Raw genomic sequence first — 26,163 nt, forward strand, 5'->3', positions numbered from 1 at the left:
AAAATAATACAGAATCCTGATGTAGGAAAGAAATGTGTTTACTTTGGAATGTAAGCTGAATCCTATTAAAAACTTTAAAAACTTAAAAAAAACTTTCTGACCTTGAATCAATGAAACTTTTTTTGCACCTGAGGAGCAAATCCAAGATAGTAATAAAAATAAAGCATGAAGCGTCTTGGTATGTAGTTTATGAGTCTTATCATATGTGCTACAGAGTTCCCAGATATGGAGGTTCTTCCTTATAATCCTCCCCAATGGTAAGTCATCCCTCTCCTCCACTCACTGGTGGCTCCTTCTAAACACATCTGCTTTTCCAGATATGGGCTGGGCACACAGAGTGCAAAGCTCTGAAGATATCTCCTCTTAAACTTAGACCAGAGCCCTTACCTGCCACCTTCTTAGTTCCCTTTGCTCTGGGGCCTGTTACATTCAGCAGCCAAGGATTTCTCAGACATAAAGAGCATCAGGTCTTACAGGATAGCTGGAATGAGCTGTGGCCTCCTCCAGCACCCACCCAAACTGGACTGCTCAGCAGAGAGTGTTAGTCTATTTGCATTGCTATAAAGGAGAACCAAGGTTAAGAGGTTTATTTGGCTTATGGTTCTGCAGGCTGTACAAGAAGCAGGTCCCAGCATCCGCTTCTGGTGAGGGCCTCAGGAAGCTTCCAAACATGATGGAAGGAGCAGGGGAGCTGACATGTCATATGGCGAGAGAGGGAGCAAGAGTGTGGAAGGGATGCCATACTCTTTTGAACAACCACATCTCGCCTGAATTAATAAGAGCGAGAACTCATTAACATGGAGAGAGCACCTGGCCATTCATGAGGGATCCGCCCCCATCACCCAACACCTCTCACTAGGCCCTACCTTCAACATTGGGGGGCCACATTTCAACATGAGATTTTGGGGGACAAATATCCAAACCACATCACAGAGGCATTCTCACCCAGTGCAGGAACCGTTTGCAGTGAAACAGCCCAGGAAGGAGGCAACTGCTCCATCAGCACCATGATGCCAGGAGTTTTATTTTGCAAGAAGCAGAGTCAAAGTTATCATAGAAAGAACGTGAATTCTTTGCCTAAGACTAGAATGTTGATATTTGGAAGAAAGTTCTTGCATCTGTGGATAAAGCGTGTTTTCCCTTAGATGGATTCAGAAGGAAACCAGACTCAACCATTGCTGGCGGAGGGAAGATAAACTGTAGTTCGAGTTACTGCTTCTTCCCCCATGTATGGGACCAGGGCACCTATATGCTTTCAAGGCCGGCAGAGGCCTGTACAGAGGAAAATTCTCATTAACATCTGGCTGAAGCAGGAGTGGCAAAGTTCACAAGAGCAAGACAGCAAAGCCTTTTGTGTGGACCACTCTGCGGGGTCAGCCCCGTTAGTTGGCAGAAAATGACTCAGGAACACAGCCTGCCCCCAGTAGCTGCAGTCCAGGAGAGGCTCGAAGGGCACACACAAGAAGGTTCCAGGAGCTCTTGCTCTTCCAGGGAAAAGGAATGTGAATGAACACTCTTTCTAGAGCAGCCTAGCACAGAGAAAAGAACAGAAGCACCGGAGAGAGCTTTCACGTTAGAACACGAGGCCAGGCTTTGGACATGTTGCATACACATTGAAAGGTGGAGCCTCCCACAGAAATGACACACACAGTAGGAGTCAAGTTTCCTTGACACAGAGCCTGAGAACTTTCAGTATTCCCCAAGTTGCAAACACCAACATGAACAATTTTCCCTGTGAAACGTAAAGGAGGAGTCCAGACCGACCATGTTGAGATGTGGGAGCTGGGTGGCGGTTTAACCTGGCTGGGATGACGGGACTCACTCCCCTACATTGATTCCATAATGCCCCCAATTCAAGTTTGTCAGCTGAGTCACTGCATTCATAAAATGAATGTTGTTCTTTAGCAGTGAGAAACACAAACCTTAAATACTCAACTGTCAGGAGTCTGCTATAACAAAGATTTGTACTTACAACAATAACAAACCTCCCTCTTAACCAAAGATGGGGGTGACCTGCCAACGCTCTGCATGCTGACACGATGCCCAGCACAGAATGGCACTGAAGACAGCACCATGCAGAGCCAAGACAAGTGCTGGGGCAAACCTGAGACAGCTTATCTTTTCATTCTAACGGAGCAGACGTTTTTAATTTTGATGAAGTCCAATTTATCAACTTGTCTTTTATGGATTGTATTTTTGGTATAAAATCTGGGAAATCCTTACTTAAACCAAGCTCACAAACGTTGTATCCTATATTTTCATCTAGAAGGTTTGTTTTGTTGTTTTGTTGTGTTTTTAACAGAATCTCATTCTGTCGCCCAGGCTGGAGTGCAGTGGTGTGATTTTGGCTCATTGCAACCTCTGCTTCCCAGGTTCAACTGATTCTCCTGCCTCAGCCTCCTGAGTAGCTGGGATTACAGGTGCCTGCCACCATGCCCAGCTAATTTTTGTATTCTTAGTAGAGCGAGAGGAAACTGAATATGTGGGTTGTTAACAGTGAACTTCACCCTGGGGAGAGCTGGCTGAACTGTTTCACCAGGAAACTCATAACCAGTATCTTTAAGATCTCCTTGGGCTGGTCAGATCCCCACAGGGCTTTTTTTAGTCTCCTGCCTGGAGGATAATTGCCTGGCAGGGTTGACAGCATTCTGAGAGCTGAGGAAGATGGAGAGGACTGCAGGTCTCAGAATCCAATGAGAATCTACTTACCTAGTCTCCCTATTTCTGGGATAGCAGCCACCTCCACCTATGCCTACTGTCCCCTAGTCAAGAGACCTGTTTTTCTCTACAGAGAATAAATGTCTAATAGCCTGTGAGTTGGAGGAGGGGCAACTGTAATTTCTCTCAGCAATGATTCTTAGTTTTCAGCGTACAGGTCTTTCACAACTTTTGTCAGATTTATTCCTAAATATTTCATATTTTTAATGCTATTGCAAATGGTACTTTTATTTAAATTTCCAATTGTTTAATGCTAATATATAGAAATACAACTAATTTTGGTATATTGATCATATGTCCTGCAAAGCTCATTTGTTAGTTCTACTAGTTTCTGTGTAGATTCCATCAGTTTTTCTACATGGATGATCATGTCTGTGAATAAAGACACCTTTCTTTTTGATCTGCATGCCTTTTATTTTATTTTTTCTTGCCTATTGAACTAAAAACCTGTAGTACAATGATGAGTAGAAGTGGTAAGAGCAGATATACTTGACTTGTTCATGAGTTTAGAAGAAAAGCATTCAGTCTTTTATGATTATTAAGTATGACATTAGCTATAAGATTTTCATAGATGTCCTTTATCAGGTTGAGAAAGTTTCCAACTACTTTTAGTGTGCTGAGAGTTTTTATCAGGAAAAGATGATGGATTTTTGTCAAATCCTTTCCTCACATCTATTGAGATGATCATATGGTTTTTCTTTTCCTACTAACTTAATGAATGATATTCATTGTTTTTCAAACATTAAACTAAATTTGAACTCCTAGAATAAACCCTACTTGGTCATTAATATATTATCTTATATGTACACACATATGGATACATAATGTATTATCATATATACACCCACATCTGTAGTTGAATTTGACTGATCTGTAGTTTTCTTTTTCTTATATTGTCTTTGTCTGATTTCGGTATCAGGACAATGCCAGCCTCGATTCTGTGAAAAAGTTTATCTAGAATTGGTATTATTTCTTCCTTAAATGTTTCATAGAATTCTTCAATGAAGGTATCTGTGCTTGGCGTTTTCTTTGTGGGAAGCTTGTTAACTACAAGTTCAATTTCTTTCATAAATATTGGGCTATCCATTTCTTTTTGGAGAAGATTAATAATTTGTGTCTTTCAAGGAATTTATCCATTTCAACTAAGTTGTTGAATTTAGTAGCATAAAGTTATATGTAATATTCTCTCTTAAATCTTTTTGTTGTTGTTTGCTTGTTTGTTGTTGTTGTTGTTGTTGTTGTTTAACAGGGTTTCACCATGTTGGCCAGGCTGGTCTCTAACTCCTGACCTCAAGTGATCCGCCTGCCTCAGCCTCTCAAAGTGCTGGGATTATAGGCGTGAGCCACCATGCCTGGCTTCTCTCAAATCCTTTTACAGCAGGGTTTCTCAACAGGGAATGACTAACATTTTGGACTGGATAATTCTTTACCGAGGCAGCATGTCCTACACATTGTAAGGTGTTCAGTGACATTTCTGGTCTCCGCCCACTGCATGGATGTCATAGCGATGCCCTGTCCTCAGCTTCCCAGTTTCCGGACATTGCCAAATGCCGTCTGGGGGGGGGGGTAGCCCCCAGTGGAGAGCCATTGTTTTAATCTCTGCAGAATCTATAGTGATGGCATCTCTCTCAATCCTGATATTGGTCATTTGTATCTTCTCTCTTTTTCTTCTTGATCAATCTGTCTAGAGATTTATAAATTGTATTGATCTCAAAGAATCAATTTTGGTTTCATTGATTTTTCTCTTTTTTTTACTTCATTGATTTCTGCTCTGATCTTTAATGGTACTAGCTTTAATGGACTTTTTTCCACTTATGTGGAGTTTAATTTGCTCTCCTTTTTCTAATTTCCTGATTAGAGCTGAGGTCATTGACTGAAAACAGTTCTTCCTTACTAATATGAGTGTTTATTGCTCTAAGTTTCTCTCTAGATACTGCTTTAATGGCACATTCCACAAATTTTGATATGTTATGTTTTCATTTTCTTTCATTTCAAACTACTTTCTGATTTATCTTTTGATTTTTTCTTTGATCCAAGAGTTATTTAGTTGTGTACTATTTAGCTTCCAAATATTTGAGGATTTTAAAAGACTTTTTTTGGTAATTGATTTATTATTTAATACTATGGGACCAGAGAACATACTTTGTCTGATTTTAATCCTTTTAAGTTTATTGAGGTGTGAAATATGTTTTACAGCCCAGAATATGGTTTGTTTTGGTAAATATTGTGTGTGCTCTCAAGAAAGTGTATTCTGCTATTGTTGGGTGGAAGGTTTTATAAATGTCACTTAAGTCAAGTTGGTTGATCATTGATATGGTTTGGCTCTGTGTCCCCACCCAAATCTCATCTCAAATTGTAATCCCCACATGTCAAGGGAGAGACCTGGTGGGAGGTGACTGGATCATGGGAGTGGTTTCCCTCTTACTGTTCCGCTCTCTCTCTCTCTCCTGTTGCCTTGTGAGGACGTGCCTTGCCTCCCCTTTGCCTTTTGTTATGATTGTAAGTTTTCTGAGGCCCCCCCAGCCATGTGGAACTATGAGTCAATTAAACCTCTTTTGTTTGTAAATTACCTAGTATCAGGTAGTATCTTTATAGCAGTGTGAAAACGGACTAAAACAACAGCACAGTGTTGCCCAAATTTTGTGTAGCTTTACAGATTGTCTCCTTGTCTCCTTACTCCTATCAATTGAAGTAAGAAGGATATTGAAAACTCCATCTATAATTATAAATTTTAGTAGAGATAAGTCATTTTTTCCCGTGATTATAGACAATCAAATATTCTCCTATGGATACAGAATACAGAAGGAAGAGATTACTTTGATAAAGAAAAGTAACATTTTTGAAATGGGAAGAAGCTTCTAATTTTCTTCTATTACACACATACAGGTATTCCAAAACAGTTACGGTGGCTCAAGCCTGTAATCCCAGCACTTTGGGAGGCCGAGACGGGCGGATCACAAGGTCAGGAGATCGAGACCATCCTGGCTAACACGGTGAAACCCCGTCTCTACTAAAATACAAAAAACTAGCCGGGCGAGGTGGCGGGCGCCTGTAGTCCCAGCTACTCGGGAGGCTGAGGCAGGAGAATGGCGTGAACCCAGGAGGCGGAGCTTGCAGTGAGCCGAGATCCGGCCACTGCACTCCAGCCTGGGTGACAGAGCGAGACTCCGTCTCAAAAAAAAAAAAAAAAAAAAAAAAAATTTTAAGGATAAAAGAAAGGGAGATATAACAGCAGTGAGAAACAAATGGGCATAATGAGCATCTGCATGTGATGCTCTGTAGTATTCAAGTCAAAATGAAAAATCTGAATTTAGTCATAATGAAACTCAGACAAACCTAAATTGAAGACCAGTCTATGAAATAACTATCCTGTATCCTTCAGTTATGTTAATGTCATGTACCTTATATTACCAGGATATATTTAGATCAAGGAAGTGTTTCAAATTAAAGGAAACTATAAAGAGAAAACAGCTGAATGTAATATGACCCTGCACTGGATCTTGTTCCAGAAGAAAAAAATCATTAGAAATTACACTATTTGGATAGTTTATGAAGGAGACAACGGGCTCTAGATTAGATAAATGTATTGTGTCAATGTCAATGTTAAATGACCTGAATGTGATAATGGTACTGTGGTTACATTTGAAAATGTCCTTTTTCCTTAGAAAATACACAGAAGAATTAAGGGATGATGTATGTAGTGTCTACTACTCTCACATGGTTCAGAAAAAAATAGCTGTAAAGAGAGAGAAAATGGTAAGACAGATGTAGCACAATGTTAAATGTAGTGAATAAAGGGCATACAGAAGTTCTTTGTACAACTTTTTGATGAGTTTAAAGTTATTTCAAAATGAAAAGTAAAAAAGAGAGAAAGTAAGAAAAGAAGGAAAAGGAAGGGGGAAGGAAGGAAAGGAGAAAGGCGAGAAAGCAAACAGCAGGCTGTTTGAGTCGCTGCTTGAGTGAAGCCCTTGCTTCTGTTCAATTCCATTCCACTGGCATCAATTTTTAACTTCAGGCACAGGCTGCAATAGGATTTCCCCCAATACTGCTCAGAGTGTACACAGCAGAGAGATGTGCCCCAGATGTATTTGAACATGGCTGGCTGTCAACAGCTCTGCAATGAATAATCTGCCTGGAAACACCCCTCAGGCCATGTGTAGGTAATTTGTAAGTTAAAGCTTGTTTTGCTCCTGTGGGAGTTGCTGGCCTTGAGGATTTCCTTCCTCTCCTCCTACCCATCTATTCTTGCTCTAGCAGAAATGATGATGGGATGATGGGTAGAAGGAGGAGAGCGGATTCTGTTGGCACTCTGTAGAGTGTCCCGCCTTGCACCTGGCCACGGTTTTGGCACTGAGTAGGTTGACTCCATCTCCACATCGTCCCTATCCTTCCAACTGCCCCATCCCACCCTCTGCCAAGCTTCTGTTCTTCCTCCGTGGCTTTCCACAGTCCCCACAGGGTCAGACTCAGAGTTAATTACTCTGTCAAAATGATGCAGAATTGTGCATAAATTTAGGCTTTCCCCAAACATTAGCTTTCCCACTGTGTCTCTTATCCCTAACTCATTCTGAACCCATGCTCTTGGCTAAAGGTCTTCTGAAAAGGGCCCCATGCACATGTTTATATTTGAATGACAGCATTTTAATGTGTTACTCTCCCAGGGTTATTTGTGGTTAATAGAGACCACTAAATGGGTGCCCTTTCCATCTTCTGTGATGTAAGAGCAGACGCAGAAGGATCGTTCCTATTTTCTGGAGGCAGTTTTCACATATTTGGTGAGATTTTGGATTAAATCATGATTCCCAAATAATATTATGCTACATAGCAGCAACTGTCTGTTTTCTCTATTCAAAGTCCAGGAGTGAGGAATGCATCATAGAATGAAGAAGAAAGAGAATTGAGGGGAAATCTCTCCGCGGAGGCAAGGGTAGACACGAGAGGGAGTGTGAGGCTGTAAAGCAGATTAAGACCACCTCAAGGTGCTGTGACTCTTGCTCCTTCATCCTTGACTCAAGGAAGCAAAATCCTGCTGGCAAAGCAGGCATTCCTGGCAGGCTTGTGGGGTGGGGGTTGTTTTGCCTGAGGACCCTTCCGGGGGCCCCCAGAGAAGACCAGATGGGCAGCCGCCTGGTCCACCCATGGGCAAGGCTGTTCCTGGGAAGAGCGTTGGATTGGGCAAGTTATAGGTCACAATCCCCTGCAAGGGGTGAAGGCTGATTGCTGAGATCTTCAGGACTGTGGAACTGGGAGACTGTGGTGCTGTGAGTGACAGGGTTTCCAAGCATGGGGCAGCTACCAAGCTCCATAGAGCCCCTGGGTGGCACAATGGTCGGGACCTTGTCCCTGTGCTGAGGTAGGGGGGCAGATTGTTAACCTCTCTGAACATTAGCTCTGTCACTGTTAGGAATATGAGACTCTATCATCACCACTGTAAAGTGCTTAGTAAAAGCAGCACAGAGTAAGTGCACAGAAGATATTGGCTGCTAATATATTTTATAAGTTCGGTATCTCTTAGAACCAAAATTTCAGCTCAAGTGGTTTGCTTGATCTTTGTTCACCTGTCATTTGTGTAGCTCAAAAGTGAACATGTCATTGGGTTCATGTACCACCTTTCCACGTGAAATATGGAACAGCTCAAGTCATCTGGAGGCAGCCAGGCTCTCTGGGTCCATCTCATCACATGGGTGCCTTTGGCTCAGTCACCAACCCCTGGTCCAAGCAGCTATGGTTGGAGGGGCAGCTTTGTCTCCTGCCACACATGTGACATTGGCCATGACAGCTTATGGAGCAGATCTGGGCCCCTTCCCTCGGAAACATGGTAGAGGAAGAAGCTATGGATATGGCAGCATCACAGGATGGTTGGGGGAACTGAAAATATTCACGAGGTTAAAAGACACTATCCTTGTCCATGAGAGGCTTACAGACTAGCTGGGAAAACACAATGAACAAGCCACTCAGAAAATACTTTCCCTTCTGTCCTTCCTTCAAAAAACATGTATTCAGTGCCTGCCAAGTGCCAATTTCTGTGCTGTATTCTAGGATACAAATACAATCAAGACATTGACCCTCCCCTTGAAGAACTTATATTCTTGCAGAAGAGACAGACTAGAAAACAAAACAATGGCAGTATAAAATGCGAGTTGAAGGCCGGGCGCAGTGGCTCATGCCTGTAATCCCAGCACTTTGGGAAGCCAAGATGAGTGAATTGCTTGAACCCAGGAGTTTGAGACCAGCCTGGGCAACTTGGCAAAATGTCGTCTCTAGAAAAAATACAAAAATTAGCCAGGCGTGGTGGCACACGACTGCAGTCCCAGCTGCTCAGGAGGCTGAGTGGGAGGACTGCTTGAACCTGGAAGGTCAAGGCTACAGTGAGCCCTGATTGCACCACTGTGCTCCAGCCTGGGTGACAGAGTGAGATCCTGTCTCAGAAAATAAACAAATAAAATGCTGGTAACTATTGTGGAGCAGGTTCACAGGACAGAGTGAGCACCCAGCCTGGGGCGAAGATTCCAGGCTGTGAGGCAGAGGAGAAGCTAGATCTCAAAGGAGAAGGAATATTTGGTCAGAAAAGTGACAGAGCAGGAGGAGAGATTCTTCCAAAAAGCCAGAACAGGAACTTCAGGCAGAATAAAATCAAAGCCTCAACACAGACAGGTGGTGTGCCCTTTCAAGCTCTTTTGGAAAAAGTCACGAACAAGACCCAGAGGGCCAGAGTGGAGACAGAGAGCCTCCCGGAGGAGACGAAGCTGAAGCCAGCCTGAACTGCTGGGGAGAGGCGGGACTGGCACGGTGCACGAGGAGCTGTTCACCACTGTGTGAGGAAGCCAGAGCTGTGGGCGCGCCTGCTAGGATGGCTACCACCAAACGTGCGCCCTAACAACTGTTGGTGGGGATGCGGGAAAATGGGAGTCTCAGGCGTTGTTGGTGGGAATGTGAAATGTGCTTCCTCCAGGAGTCAAACATGGAGTCGCCATATGGCCCAGCCACGCCCCTCCGAGACATACACTCAAGGAAACTCAGAGCACATGTCCACACAAGAACCTGTACCCAAATGTGGCAGCAGCATTATTCACAAGAGCCAAAACGTAGACGCAGCCCAAATGTCCATGGTGAGGCAAGATGTGGTCTAGCCAGACAGTGAACTGTTATTCGGACATGAAAAGGCATGAGGTACTGACTCACACGAAACACGGATGGGCCTTGAAACACGATGCGGAGTGAAAAAGCCCGTCACTAATGCTATGTGTTGAACGAACCATTCCCTTTGCGTGAAATGTCCAGAAGGGGCAAATGCATAGAGACAGAAAGCAGATTAGTGAAGGGGATGGGGAGGGGAGGGAATGGGGGGTGGCTGTCTCAGTGGATACTGGTTTCCTTTCAGGATGGAGAGAATGTGCTGGAATTGGGTCCTGTGATGGTTGCGCAATGTTGTGAGGATTAAAAACCACTGAACTGTACCTTTCAATGGCCCACGTTATGGCGTGTGAATTATATCTAAAAAATAAACAGCCACCAAAGGGTCTTGAATGACACCACTGAATGGGGTACAGTGTGCCCGTGCGGGTTGACGCCTGGTGTGTATGGGGTGGGGGACGCGTGGCCATGCATGTTGGTGCCTGGTGTGTACGGGGTGGGGGGACATGTGCCCATGCGTGTTGGTGCCTGGTGTGTATGGGGTGGGGGACTCATGCTCATGCGTGTTGGCACCTGGTGTGTATGGGGTGGGGGACGTGCGGCCATGTGTGTTGGTGCCTGGTGCATATGGGGTGGGGGGACTTGTGCCCATGTGTGTTGGTGCCCGGTGTGTATCAGATGGGGGACATGTGACCATGCATGTTGGCGCCTGGTGTGTATCAGATGGGGGACATGTGACCATGCATGTTGGTGCCTGGTGTGTATGGGGTGGGGGAACATGTGACCATGCATGTTGGCGCCTGGTGTGTATGGGGTGGGGGATGTATGCAGTAGACCCTGGGAGAGGAGTGTGGTACAGATGCAGGTTCTGGGGACACGTTGACCCACAGGGACCTCTGCACTGAGACACTCTGATGTTCTGTAAAGTGGATGAAGCAAAATCAAAGAAAAGCATATTGATACAAAACAGCTTCATGTTTCTGCATTTGAACTGTGATACAACCTGAATCTTCTGTGCCAGTTTCAAGGCAAAAAAAGCCCAGTGCCCCTCTCCATCCTTTCATCAGTGCATCTAGTAAGCACAGCCCTTATCTGAGACTGCTTAGGGATGCACAGCACAAGTTCTGCTGTGTGCGCTGAGACACACACACACCTGTTCTGTGTCACAGGGCAGGAGGGAGGAGTGACGTGGGCACCGCATCGTAAACCACAGGCCCAGGGTTGGACGTGTTTCCTGGTGTTGGCAGGAGAAGTCTGAGCCCACCCCTGTTCAATGGATGGCATGTCCCCTGGAGAAGCCACCAGATGTGGTGCCTTCACAGAGTTCCCTCCATGTGGGCTCCATACTGGTTCCCCACACCCACACAGGGCAGGCGCTCCAAAACTACTGAGTTGCATAAATTTACCAAGTTAGCAAACACGTGTTAGTTTTGAGCTGCCCCATAGTCTTTCCCTTTGGGGAACTGCCCAGTGGACCCTCTAAACATGGCTCACTTCCCGCATGCAGGGCTGGCCCCTTGACCTGGCTTGTCTGAGCCCTGGGGGAGAGGGCATCCTGCCTTCTGAGATCACAGGCATCAGGGAACATGTGAGGCTGGATTTCTGCATCCTAAGCACGTCCATCCGTGGGAGGCTGGATCAGGCGAGGGCAGAGCTGGAGCAGACCGAGGACGTCCCTTGGCCCTGGAAGGAGCGCCTCCTTTGTTTTACTTAAGCTCCTTAGAGTTGGTTTCTGTTGCTTGCAACTGGGTAAGGTCTTGACTAACATGGGGAGAAACAACGATTATCTTCATTTTACAGATGCAAAAACTGAGGCTTCAAGCCTTGGGCAAGTCACCTAAATGACTTCTACATAGAAGGGAGATAATAGTAAGACCTAGGGTTCCCTACAGAATCAGGCTGGCAGGAGAATTCAGTAAAATAATCCTTGAGAGCCTCGTCGTGGGGCCTGATATAAGCTAAGTGCTGAGTGAGAGTTAGCTATTGATATTAACACCCAGCACTTAAGAAACCCTCACCAGGTCACACAGCAAGTAAGTGGAGAAGCCAGGATTTGAACCGGCCTCAAGCCCGGCTGCTTCTGCTGAGTGAGAGGATATAGCGTGAGAAGAGGAAGAATGGAAAACAGCCTTGGGAGGGCCAGTTGGGATCAGAGCTGGAGGGCCTTGAATGCCATCGAAAGGGATTTAGATTTTATCCTGCGTAGAATCAAAAGCCTTCAAAGTAAATCCAGAAGATTATTCTGGCAGGGGCGTGAATATTTAGAGTTGAAACCAGGGACACCCAGCCTCTTAGAAAGCCTTCAACAGTCTGGTGACACGGAGATGAAGAACTGAAACAAGGAAGGGGTACCAGAAATCAAGAGAGGGACTGTGATTCCAGACAAGTTGCCTCTGAGGTGGGGGAGCTTGACGATTATGTTTTGGATGTTATCCCCTAAACTGGAGACAATGACTCAACTTCAGTATCACACAGTAGAAATCGCTGTGCTACAAACAGATCTTCAATGCACAGTTCGAAAATAGTTCACTAACTTCCAGAAAGACAGTGGCTCCGGGCACCACTCTCAAGGCACCCCACGACACTTGCCTTTTCAAACCTGTAGGGCAGAATGCTGATGCCGTTCACTGGAAGGAGGAGCGGGTTTGGGGGTTCGGATAATAAATTCCTGTTCAGACTCGTGCCTGACAATGGGAGGAGGAAGCTGAAATATAGGCTGGAAAAGTCAGAGTCGGGGAGTTGGGCGTTGTCAGCATGGAGGGATGGTTGAAGTTGGGACTCAAGAGAGAAGGCCCAGGAAAGCTCCCAGGAGGAATGCCTGCAGTGTGAACCCACCCACCAGCAGACCTCAGCCCAGAGAAGACCTAAGACATCCCACACGTGTGAAAAGACAAAACACATTCACAACGATCAGGACTTCTTGGTCCTGTATTTGTATTCATTCGCTAGAGCGGCCTTAACAAGAAAACACAGGCGGGGTGGCTCACATGACAGAAAGTGACTTCTCAGAGTCCTGGAGGCTCCCAGGCTCAGGCCAGGGTGTCAGTGGGGCTGGCTTCTCTGGAGGCCCCTTCTTGGCTTGCCGGGAATCGCCATCTCCCCTGCATCCTCACAGGGCCTTTCCTCTGTGTGCGCACATTGCTGGTGTCTCTGTGCGTCTACGTTTCCTCTTAGAAGAACACCAGTCACACTGGATTAGGGCTCGCCCTAATGGTCTCATCTTAACCATCACCTCTTAAAAGGCCTGTCTCCAAATGCAATCCCAATCTGGGGTATTGGGGTTTAGAGCTTCAACACAGGAATTTCGGGGGACACGATTCGGCCCATAACAATATCCATGGTTGGTGAGCTCCTCCTCCTCTTCTGCGGCACAGGCTACAGCCTGAGAGTGCAGGCAGGCACTTAGGGACACCACCGCTCCTCTCAAAGCCGGGACTGGTCCCCAGGGTGCTCTGTACCCTGCTCGGGAAGCCAAGAAGACATCTGTGTGCCCAAAAATAGTGCCACCCTCACCCATGGGTTCTTTTCTCCCAGCTCTTGTTGCCAGATACACAGAGGCGGCTTGTGTCAGCAGACTGGTGAGCACATGGAAGAGTCCTTCTTCGTGTGACCCTCGGACCAGCAGGCAAGGAAGAATTCCTGCCTGGGAAAGGGGCTTGAGTGGGAAAGGCCAACCCCGGGCATGGATTTGGAACATGCCCTCTGACTTCCTCTTTGAATGTACTCAGAAGTCTTCCCGCAGATGCTGAAATGCACAGGTGGACAGGGCACATGTGAGTGTGGAGGGAGGAGGGCATGGAGAAGGGCAGTCGGGCAGGTTCACTGGTCCCAGACCTCTGAGTGTGGAGGGAGGAGGGCATGGAGAAGGGCAGGTTCACTGGTCCCAGACCTCCTGAGGAATTCTGGGGAGCTCAGCCTTGGCCCTGGGCACGCGTTGAGCCCTCCCGCCCTCTGAGCTTGAAGAACACACACTTCCTGCCAGGAAGAAGAGGCCTTATCCTTTGTATCCTGATTCTTTTTCCAACTTAAGGGAGGGGTTCCCCTGGAATAACTGGTAGATAACTGGAGAAGAATATCCCAGAGTCTAAATCTTTTTAATTATATATATTTTTTCTTGTACAGATGCACCCAACTGAAGACATCCATTCCTTTGCGTATACAGAATTTGAACATCATCTACAGCTTACCTACCAAAGCTATTTTTTAGTTGTCTTTATCTTAAAAAAAAAAAAAAAAAAAAAAAAACTGCCATCACTGAAAGCAGTGCTGTGTCTGGAGCAAGCAAGGACTTTGTATTTGCAAGAACCAGGTAGCAGCCCTACCCCATGGGAGGCTGGGCGGTCACACCTCGGTGCCAGCCACTGCTCTCAGTTCTGGTCTTTACGCTGTAGGTCATGATAGTATCTACTACACTGGGTTGTTTTGAACATCAAATGACCTGACACAAACTATGGACTCGATCCTTCCGAAAATGTTACCATCACACAGATGAGGCAGCCTGGTAGAATAGAGCTCCAGATGGAGAGTTTGAAATCTGGGTTTTGATAACGACTTGGCCATAACCTGTCTGGCGACCTTGAGCAAGTCTCTTTCTGAAGTTCACTTTTCTCATCTATAAAATGGGCACCACGTCTCAGCTTTAATGTATATCAAAATCACGATAGTTACACCCTGGGTCCCACCTCCACAACCACCTTCTAATTTGGTGGTTGTGAGATGAGGCCCAAGAATCTGCATTTTAAACAAGCATCTTAGGTGATTGGTATGCAAGTGGGCTGGTGAGCGTGCCAAGTGGAGTACCAGTCTGGACCTTCATTCACTCATTCAAGAAGTGTTGGAGGCCAGGCGTGGTGGCTCACGCTTGTAGTCCCAGCACTTTGGGAGGCCAAGGCAAGCGGATCACGAGGTCAGGAGATCGAGACCATCCTGGCTAACATGGTGAAATCCCGTCTCTACTAAAAATATAAAAATTAGCCCGGCATGGTGGCGGGTGCCTGTAGTCCCAGCTACTTGGGAGGCTGAGGCAGGAGAATAGCATGAACCTGGGAGGCGGAGCTTGCAGTGAGCCCAGATCATGCCACTTCACTCTAGCCCGGGCCACAGAGTGAGACTCCATCTCAAAAAAAAAAAAAAAAGAAGTGTCTGAGCGCTGTGTTAGTCTGGTTGTTACCATAAAACAGCAGTCCCTGGCTAGGCACGGGGGCTCACGCGTGTCACCCCAGCACTTTGGGAGGCCAAGGCAGGTGGATCACCTGAGGTCAGGAGTTCAAGACCAGCCCGACCAACATGGCAAAACCCTGTCTCTATTAAATACAAAAGCTTAGCCTGGCATGGTAGTGCATGCCTGTAATCTCAGCTGCTCAGGAACTGAGGCAAGAGAATCGCTTGAACCTGGGAAGTGGAGGTTGCAGTGAGCTGAGATTGTGCCATTGCACTCCAGTCTGGGCAACAAGAGCAAAAACTCCGTCTCAAAAAAAAAAAAAAAAAAAAAAGCCGCAGTCCCCAACCTCTTTGGCACCAAGGACCAGTTTCACAGAAGGTGAATTTTCCACAGGCCATGGAAGCGGGAGGTGGTTTCAGGATGATTCATTTATTGTGCATTTTATTTCCATTATTATTACATTGTGATATATAATTAAATAATTATACAACTCATGGTAGTATAGAATCAGTGGGAGCCCTGAGCTTGCTTTCCTGCAACTAGACAGTCCCATCTGGGGGTGATGGAGACAGTGACAGATCATCAGGCACTAGATTATCTTAAGGAGCACACCCTAGATCCCTCGCATGCGCTGTTCACAGAAGGGGTCACCCTTCTTACAGAATCTAACGCTGCCGCTGATCTGACAGAAGGCAGAGCTCAGGCAGTATGTGAGTGATGGGGCTGTGACTACGGAGGAGGTTTCACTCACGCACTTGCCTGCTGCTCACCTCCTGCTCTGCGGCCTGGTTCCTAACCTCCTGGTTCCGGGAGTTGGAGACCCCGGCTACAAAGGAACACCTGCGGCTAGGCACTTTGTAAAGAAAAAAGTTTGAATTGGCTTACGATCCTACAGGCCATACAGGAAGCCTGGCGCCGACATATGTGCCACCTGAGGGCCTCAGGAAGCTTACAAGCAATTGAGGGAGAAGGGGAAGGGGGAGCAGGTGCATCCCATGGTGAAAGCAGAGTGAGAGAGAAGCTGCAGGTGCCACAATCTAAACAACCAGATCTCACAAGAATTCACTCACTCTTACCAGGACAGCACCACGCCATTCAAGAGAGATCTGCCCCTCATGAGCCAAACACCTCCCACTAGGTCCCACCTCCAACACTGGGGATCACGTCCACATGAGACTCGGAGGGATACACATCCCAATGGAACAGGCAGCTACTATGTGTGCGAGGATCTGGAGAAGCAAGAAAGGCCTTGCTCCCCTGGAGCTGACACTGCAGTGGGAGAGACCGTTGTAAACATGCAGACAGACAGATACGTAGCACAATGGTAGTGACAGCTATGTGTGCGGAGTGAAATGGAGCAGAGCACGGAGAGGGACTGGAACAAGCAGCAGAGCTTTCAGAGAGAATCCATCTTGCCCATCACTCACATCCTACAGCATCCAACACATCACTGAGCAAGTTTATTAGGCCCCTGTGCTGCCCAACTTGCTTCCAGAGGCCTTGAAGGACACGAAAGAAGACGCATGGGATGCAGCTAGAGGCCAACCCTCAGAAAGCTCACCCTTTAGTTGGCAAGCCATGAGCACATAGTTCCAGAAAGTGTATAATTACATGCCCCGCGGTGTTGGTGTGAGGCTGATTCCAGGTGTGGCGGAAGGTTGCCAGAGGTGGCGACCATCTCGGCTGGAGGTGGGTAGCAAAGCTTCTGAGAAGAGGTGGCTCCTAGACGTTGCTCTCAAGGTGCGTTAATGTGAGGTGGAAACAGGCCCGGGTGCAGGGCAGCAGGCTTTCCCAAGACTTCGTGGCTGTTTATGAGGGTGGCAGAGACGTTTGGACCTACAGAGGTTGGATACACACAGCTAGCCACAGGAGCAGCGGAACGTTGGGGGAAAAGAAACAAGGGCTCTAACCTCGCCTGTGCTGCATACTAATTTTAGAGCCTCAGGCACGTCATTGAATCTCTCTGTGCTTTAATGCCTTCACCCATAAAGGAGGGATAATAATTGATGTCAGCCTCTCCCCAGGGATGGTTTAAGAGGAGAAAGGAGATAATAGCTGGGAACATGACCGGGATAATAAAGAGTCACAGGAATACGCCTATTATTAAGTATTTATGTTATGATTTTGCAGCTCACAATTGGCAAGCTCCCTGAATAACTGCACCACGAAGAATCTCGAAGCTGTGAACTCTCCGTGGGCACTTACCTTCAAACCCATCAGATTCCATAGATCCTAAAACCCCGTTTTCCAGGTTTTCTTTTCCTCTATATGATTTTCACATTCTTTAACTGCTTGAGCTCTGGTAGCTCCTTCCCAGCGGCTCCTGAACACTGCCTGGGGTTGTTTGGGCACAGTGTTGAATAGGGCCCCGAGACACCTGCCCTGGTGTGAGCTACACAGACACGGGAACGGCCGCACACTCTAAAGTCTTTCCCGTATTTTGAGCACGAAAGCAAATGGTCACTGCATGTTGTAACTAACCCAGGGCTCTGTGTCTCCAGCCAGGGTGCTGGGGCGGGGGTGAGCAGAGGCGGGTTGCAGGGAAGGTCTTCCTTGAGCGTCACTTTAGTTCATGGAAAATGATTTGAAAGATTACTATATGAAGTCAGATGTGTTTAATTCAGTGTCTCTGGCCTCTGTAGGCAGACGTCTGTGTCTAAAAAGTAAATCATCCTTCTCTTTTCCGATGGAAATGATGATGTCGTGAACTCACAGCAGGCTGCTTGCTGGAACTGCTGTGAGCGCTACAGCACGCTGTCCACAGGACTCCGGCACATCTCACTTGCCTTCACTTTTTTATCTGTGTTGCCTCCGGCCTCTGTACCTGCATGACAGTCTTCCCGGGGGGTCCAGCCGATGCCCACCACTACCTCCCACCTGCAGCCTGGTGGCCAGGACACCCTCCTCTCCCATCCCCGCAGCTCAGCTGAGATGATGAGCTCTTGTAAGCAGGTGGTGCTGAGCCTTGGGGCTAGCTGGAGGACCACGCAGAGTGTGAGGGATGCCTGCACTAAAAGGGCTTGGCTGCCCTCACAATTGCTGTACTGCCCGCAGCAGGCTTTCTTCCATGGGCACAGGCGCCACCACCCACACCCCACCAGGGAGAATCTCCAGGTAGCTCCATGCCTTGGAATGAAGGCCAAGTAAGCTGCAGAGAGAAAAGCCTTACTTTCCCCAGTCTCAGTCCCTTCTTTTCCTACTCTGGGATTAAACTCTTTTCAGGATGACTAACAGTGGAAACATCTATTTGTTCAGAGGGAAACAGCCACTCCGACCCATGGGATCTGGGCTCTGGTCTCTGCCGGCCGGTGTCAGTCAATAGAGTAACTGATGATGCATTTCACAAAGCCCGGTCCATTCTGTCTCAGATGCCATTGAGAATCCGTCCAGGCCAGGTGCAGTGGCTCGCACCTGTCATCCCAGCACTTAATTGGAGACCCGCCTGGGCAATGTAGGAAGACCCAGTCTCTACAAAAAGAAAAAAGAACCTGTCCAGGAGGACAAGCACTGTCAACTCCACTTCTAGGAGGTACGTGGGGTTGTCAGATTCATAGAGACATAGATTGGTGGCTGTCAGGGCCTGGGGGGAGGGGGAGGGGAAATTAGCGTTTAGCAGGTACAGAGGAAGCTCCATTCAGGAGGATGAAAACGTTTCAGAGTACGGCGTGGTGATGGCTGTGCAGCAATGTGAATGTGCATCAGGTCACAGGACTGTACATTTAAAAATGAATAAAATGGGGACTTTTATCTTATGCACGTTTTATCACAATTTTAACAAATCAGTCCAGGTTGCACCATGCTCCATCTGGACTGTTCTTGTCACCATCTCCCTCCAGTGTGAGGTGAGATAGAGGCCAGATCTGGGGGCAGAGTCCAGCATTGGCTGCAGGCCTCCTGTGAGCAAGCTTAGACCAAAAGGCACACAAACGTTTCCCAAGAGCACGTTTTCCTGCTCAGGCCAAATCCACATGTGGGGAGAAGAACAAAATGTTTCTCCTAACTCTGCAGGGTGCCGTTCAGCGGGCACTCTCAAATGCACTGAGGGTGTGCAGGGGGCCCCAGGAGAACAATGAGTATGCCTCGCATTCACGGTCTCCAAAGACCCCTCCTAGTTCATTTTCTCAAAACAAAAGAAGTCTTTTAGGGCAGTAAGAGCTTCGACCTCCAGTGCAGAAACTGCTGGTGACGTTGAAACGGCAGTCCTCCCGCCACAAAGAAAATCTCCAGGCTCTTCAGGCCACGGTTACACATAGACATTGTGGCACTCTCAAAATCTGCACGGATTTGCAAGATGAAACCTGCCTTCAAAGAAACGTTGTCTCCCTTCTGGCTAGACACCCCTGCCCTTTTGGGTTCTTTGCTCTCTTGCCTTCAGCCTTCAGGAGCATTTGACTGGAAAGTTTGGGGAGTCTGAGCCAAGGTCAACTCTCTCTGGTGTTGCCCGCCTTAGGAAAGGCCCAGGTTGAAGCCTTCCTGGCTGGAGGCCCCGCCCAGAAACCTGAGACGCCCACGCTGTTGAACAGCTTAATATTCTCCACTTTAAGGACTTTGACTACAGCGAGCCTGAAGGGAGTTGAAATACAAGAAAAGAAAAAGAACAGCTTCATGTACCGCAGTGAAATCCCACCAAAAGAATTCTCTGAGATGGTTCACGAGCCCTGAACAGACCCTGCTGGGCACGCCAGACCCTCTGTTAGATCTCAGCAGTCCCAGCGGAGTTCTGGGGTTCACACAGTCACCAAGAAAAGGGGACTCCAGCAAGTCACTGTGGGTGACCCTAAGGTGGGCGTCCATAGGCACCGAGCCTCTGTTAGGAGAGGATTCTCTAAAGCAAGAAAAAGATATTCAAACAACGATCAAATCTGGACCCAAGTCTGAGGATTGTGTTGACTACTGTGAAAGAGACTTTCCACGTCCTCAACTTTCAGAGAAGTTAATTTGAAAGAAAACCCTAAATCCGCTGTTCTTTTTGGCTGCTCAGAATCTCAATTTGTCCATTTCAGGAACCCCCTGCCCTGTGGAGGAAAAGCCTGCCTTGTATAGCACAGGATGAAAGTGCTGGAGACCACCTGCCTGGACCCCCACGGTGAGCGGTGGCCCAGGCTCCGCCTGCTCCCCAGCCCTAGCCCAGGCTATGGACTGTAAGTGGCTGATGTGAGGTAGCAGGGGTGAGGCTGGCTCTGCGCTGAGGATGGTGGCTGCTGCAGAGGTTCTGGAAGTTCTGGGGACCGCACTGTAAATAGCTGCTGGTCCCAGCAGCAGCCACAGAGGTTCTGGGCTATAGCTGCTCCTAGTGGCTTCATTCTCCAGTGATTCCACCAGGACACCCAATACCCTTTCCAATACAGCCCCTTTCCACTTGAATAAACCAGAGTCTTTTTCTATTGCTTAAATCCAAAATTCCCAAATGTGGTATGCCACTAGCACTGTGCGCCACAGAATCTCTCATTTTCTTTTATTTTTAAAAATTTATTCTTTCAAGGGCTTAAGGGCACCAGTGGTTTTTCGTTACATGGATGAATTGAGTAGTGGTGAAGTCTGGGCTTTTAGTGCACCCATCCCTGGAATAGCGTACACTGCACCCGCCCCTGGAACAGCATACACTGCACCCGCCCCTGGAACAGCGTGCACTGCACCCGCCCCTGGAACAGCGTGCACTGCACCCGCCCCTGGAACAGCGTGCACTGCACCCGCCCCTGGAACAGCGTGCACTGCACCCGTCCCTGGAACAGCGTGCACTGCACCCGTCCCTGGAACAGCGTGCACTGCACCCGTCCCTGGAATAGTGTGCACTGTACCCGTCCCTGGAATAGTGTGCACTGTACCCGACAGGTGATTTTTCATCCCTCCTCCCCTGTTGCAAGTACCCAGTGTCCATCGTACCCACTCTGTATGCCTTTGCGTACCCATAGCTTAACTCCCATTTATAAGTGAGAACATGTGGTATTTGATTTTCTGTTCCCAAGTGACTCTATTTTGTTTTAGGTTAAACCCTGACTTGGCAACAAAACCTTGAACATCCTGGGATACTTTTGAAGTCATATTTAATTCTTTGAAAACACAGGCAGTGAAGTCCACAATGCCTGGAGCCCCTTCTTTATGGAGGAGAGGGAGGCATAGGAATGGACACTATAGGCATTAGTAGTGCACAAAATATTTCCCAATGGTCTGAAAGAATCAATGGGCCCAACTAAAGGATACCTGAAGATCAAGGCGTGCTGGCAGGAGAAAGAGCCCGTCTCAGAATCCAGCCCAGGGCATGTGGGCTGCAGAGAGAGGGACAGGCCCCCTGCTTCTCCTTCTGTGTCCCTCAGCCATCCTCCTTCAGTGTTCCCTGGACAGTATGGTGCCAATCACATGATCAGAGAGTCGGGGCCCCCTGCTGGGCCCTGCAGAGCCTCATGGCAATAAGGCAGAGGGCAGGTGCATTGAACGTGGGTTCAGAAGCCGCGGCCTGAATCAGGGCTATTCCTCAGCTGTGAGCTGGAAACTTTGATGGCACAGCGCATGCGGTCTCTCAGGGCCAGCCTCCTCCTTTGTAAATAAGGACAGGAGGGATTTAAATCACTGATTTAAGTCAGGGGTTCTCAAATTCTAGTGCAAGAACTGGTGCTAGACTGAAAAAGATTTCATTTTCACAGGTTGATGGAGAAAAGAGAAAACCACAATAACCAAAAAAAGGAATAATTTTTTCTTGAAGCTAATTTATTTCTATTAAAATGCTGAGAAGTTCTGTTTTGTTGTAATTCACTTTGCATGTGAATTCTATCACGGTGGCAAAGTGGGTGACATGTGTCCTAATTACTCCATCTGAGTGAATAAAAAGTTAGCAACTCAATACGGTTCTTCCAAATCTTTTTTTTTTTTTTTTTTTTTTTTTTTTTTGAGAGGAAGTTTCGCTCTGTCACCCAGGCTGGAGTGCAGTGGCACGATCTCAGCTCACTGCAACGTCCACTTCCTGAGTTCAAGCAATTCTCCTGCCTCAGCCTCCTGAGTAGCTGGGACTACAGGAACCCACCATCATGCCCAGCTAATTTTTGTATTTTTGTAGAGACAGGATTTAACCATGTTGGCCAGGCTGGTCTTGAACTCCTGATCTCGGGTGATCCACCCACCTTGGCCTCCCAAAGTACTGGGATTACAGGCGTGAGCCACCTCACCTGGCCCCAACTCTTCTTTATAAAATTTTATCAGCCTGTGAGATCTAAAACTCTGGTAACTACTAGATTAACTTAAAGTCTCAATTCCCTTCTACTTGTGTCGGTGGATTTAGCTGAGGAGTACCTGGAGTGTAGTGAAATAGTTGAGAGTCAGATTTTAATTTAACATTAAATACCAAGTCTAAAGCTCAGGCAATGAAAATACGTGTTAGAGGCTGGGCGTGGTGGCTCAAGCCTGTAATCCCAGCACTTTGGGAGGCCGAGACGGGCGGATCACGAGGTCAGGAGATCGAGACTATCCTGGCTAATACGGTGAAACCCCGTCTCTACTTAAAAATACAAAAAACTAGCCGGGCGACGAGGCGGGCGCCTGTGGTCCCAGCTACTCGGGAGGCTGAGACAGGAGAATGGCGTGAACCCGGGAGGCGGAGCTTGCAGTGAGCGGAGATCCGGCCACTGCACTCCAGCCTGGGCGGCAGAGCAAGACTCCATCTCAAAAAAAAAAAAAAAAGAAAATACGTGTTAGCAGTAGCAGGTTGAATTGAATGGATCGCTCTCTGCTACGCACCATGAATGGATGACAGTAAAAATGGCGGCCGGGCGCGGTGGCTCGCGTCTGTGGTCCCAGCACTTTGGGAGGCCGAGGTGGGCAGATCACAAGGTCACGAGTTGTAGACCAACATGGTGAACACCTGTCTCTACTAAAAATACAAAAATTAGCTGGGCGCGGTGGCGGACGCCTGTAGTCCCAGCTACTCGGGAGGCTGAGGCAGGAGAATGGCGGGAACCCGGGAGGCGGAGCTTGCAGTGAGCTGAGATGGCGCCACTGCACTCCAGCCTGGGCGACAGAGCGAGACTCCGTTAAAAAAAAAAAAAAACAGAAAACAACAACAACAACAACAAAAAACCACCAAAAAACGGCATGCTCTCTTTCAGCCACTGTGAACAGTGAACTGTGATGGCAGCTAGTGACCTACATTCTTTCAGAAAACCGTAAGGAGAGGACGTCGCTGTAAGCTTTTACCTGGATAGAGGTCAACGCTCCCACTGTCAGTCACTAACTCTTGGTCCACAGGGCACGTGCCGCCTGCTTCCTTTTCAGAAATAGTTAGGGGTCACTTCTTGTTGCAGGACCCTAAATGGAGAATGAATCTGTGCTTGGAGAATAGTGGGTTATTTCAAAGTCTGTGTTTGTGAGTTGCTTAAATAGGATTTGTTTCCATTCCCTGTGTGAGGTCCTAGGTTGTCTGGAGATAGAGAAATGACATGAATCTGAATTGACGTTGATATTTTAAAGTTAAGTATCTTTACAATATGGAGCTTCAAGAATTCTAAAAATGCCCTGCTCTTGAGTTTTATGTGTTTGCCACGTGTCCTGGGTCACACCCAAAGGGTAAGAAATCTAAACTCTTTTTTTGCCTCTAGTCTAAGCTAGGGCTTTGTTTTCTTAGAGCTGTGCCATGTCTCAATCTGTAATGGAATATAATTACGTGCATTGATGTATGTATTTGAGTAACAGCCATCATCTCCACTGGGTACAAAGTACTAAGAGATCCGAGATCAGGCGTGTGTTTGTTGCCTTTGTATGTCTAGCACACTGCAGGCGTGCAACCAGTGTATGCTGGCCAGGATGGAGTGCCGGGATGGAGTGCCAGGATGAGTGCCAGGGCGCTCATCTCTGCTTCAGGGCACATGCTCAAAACCTACTTATTTGTTCACAAGAACCAATTTTCTGCTGCTCTCTGCCTTCGAATCTGATGGCTTCAAGTTTACACTAAAGTTGAATCACAGTGTTGATACTACTAGTTCTAAGATGAATGAGTTCTGGCAGTCTAATGTACAGTATGGTGACTAGAGGTCACTCTAGATACTGTATTGTGTACCTGAAATTTGCTAAGAGAGTAGATTTTAAATATTCTCACTCTAAAAAGAAACAAAGAAAAGAAGGAAAGAGGAAAAGAAGAAAGGAAGGGAAGGAAAGAAAGGAAGGAAGGAAGAAAAAAGGAAGGAAGGAAGGAAAAAAGGAAGGAAGGAAGGGAAGGAAGGAAAGGAAGGAAGGAAAAGAAGGAAGGAAGGAAAGAAGGAAGGAAGTGAAGGAAGGAAAAGAAGGAAGGAAGGAAAGAAGGAAGGAAGGGAAGGAAGGAAAAGAAGGAAGGAAGGAAAGAAGGAAGGAAGGACGGAAGGAAGGAAGGGGGAATTCATTTGCTATATTGGCCTTGTTAACAGTTGTGGTGGGACATTAATATAAGATAATAGTATTTTTTAAAAGCTTAGGAATTATTTCAGAAATGATGTAATAGAATTCCAAATCCCAGTTGGCTTTGAGGAAGAATGAAAGAAACAGAGGGGCACAAAAGGGTACCTGTAATGTTTCTTTTCTCAAACATCTGAATTAAATACGTCAGAATGAGCAATTTTAACTCAGTTGCTTGTCATGAGTCCTGTTTTCCATATTACTCCATAATTTTCTGCATTTTTGAGATACTCGATAGTAAAAGGAAAGAATGACCCTTCTCCCCACCAAAAACAGGAGCTGATATTAACAGTGTGGAAACTGAATATTAGAGGAAATCAACTGACAATCTATTCAAGCTTTTTCTGCAATCCCTCTACTAGGCTGTCAAACTCTTAGTTCTACAACTGGCCTAAATCAGTTACAGCAAAAGAAGACGAAAGGTATGGGTTGGGTTTTCTTTCTCTTCGTCAATGACAAAATTTGCCAGAAGCAAAGGCTGCCTGGACTCACCCAAGCTGGCCTCTTTCAGAACCACGAGCTGGAGGAGGTGCCCCCTCCTAAGCAAGGAGTGGCCACACTCCTGGGCAGGGCAGGCCCTGGGAACAGGGGAAAGGTTATTCCAGGTCGGTGAGGAGGCAGCTGAGAAACGAGTCCTGGCACTGGCTTGGCCTGGCAGGGGCAGGGTATGTGCAGGCTGAGGGAGATGATCCCTAGAGCAAAGCCACTTGGAACTCTGGGTCACGAGGACCCCGTGGCTGAGCTGACTCCGTAACTGGGAACCTGGCCTTCCCTTCCAGGGCTGCTGCAAATCCCATTCCAGAGTCCAGGACTCCGAAGTGGCTTCAGATCGCAGGCGTCAAGGCTGCTTTCTATTTAACTACCTGCATTGCTTCTCTGCATCAGTGACTCAAGGCAGGGGGGAGCCTCCTGGGTTTAAGACCCTTCAAGGCACTAGGTGTCACCCCCGTGGAGGGACATCCTTTATGGGACTCTGGAAATTCCCCTTGTCCCTGTCAGCACCATTCAAGGCTGATGTTCCCATCTTGTCTTTCACCGACAGTGGGGTTCTGCCTATAAGGTAAAGGCTCAGGGGCTCAATTGAGTTTGCTATTTTGCGGGAGAGGCAAACTGAGTCCCACATTCCTGCAGCCCCCCTTTTCTTGCCCCCTTCTCTAAATAGGGGGCATTTTCCAACGCTCTGCCCTTTACGGTGGTGCTGTCACATAGAAAGCTCATATACTTGGGACATTGTTGGCGCCCCCAGGTCCCTGGAGACCCTGCGGGTGCTGCCCTCATCTTGCTGAGTATTTCCTCCCATGCCTCCTACAGTTGCCCAGCATCACCGTGACTTGTGTGGGAAACTTCTGCGCTAGGATCCACACCAATTTTCTTTTCTTTTTTTTTCTTTTTTCTTTTTTTTTTTTTTTTGAGACAGAGTCTTGCTCTGTTGCCCAGGCTGGAGTGCAGTGCAGTGATCTCAGCTCACTGCAACCTCCTCCTCCCGGGTTCAAATGATTCTCCTGCCTCAGCCTCCCAGGTAGCTGGGACTACAGGTGCCTGCCACTATGCCCAGCTAACTTTTTACATTTTTAGTAGAGACAGGGTTTCACTGTGTTAGCCAGGCTGGTCTCGAACTCCTGACCTCGTAATCCACCTCCCAAAGTGCTGGGATTACAGGTGTGAGCCACCGTGCCTGGCCGATCTACACCAATTTTCTACAACAACACTATAGCTAGTAAGAGGGCAGGACAGCA

Source organism: Trachypithecus francoisi, unplaced genomic scaffold (assembly GCF_009764315.1).
Source record: "Trachypithecus francoisi isolate TF-2019V2 unplaced genomic scaffold, Tfra_2.0 Lachesis_group1, whole genome shotgun sequence".
Lineage (NCBI taxonomy): Eukaryota > Metazoa > Chordata > Mammalia > Primates > Cercopithecidae > Trachypithecus > Trachypithecus francoisi.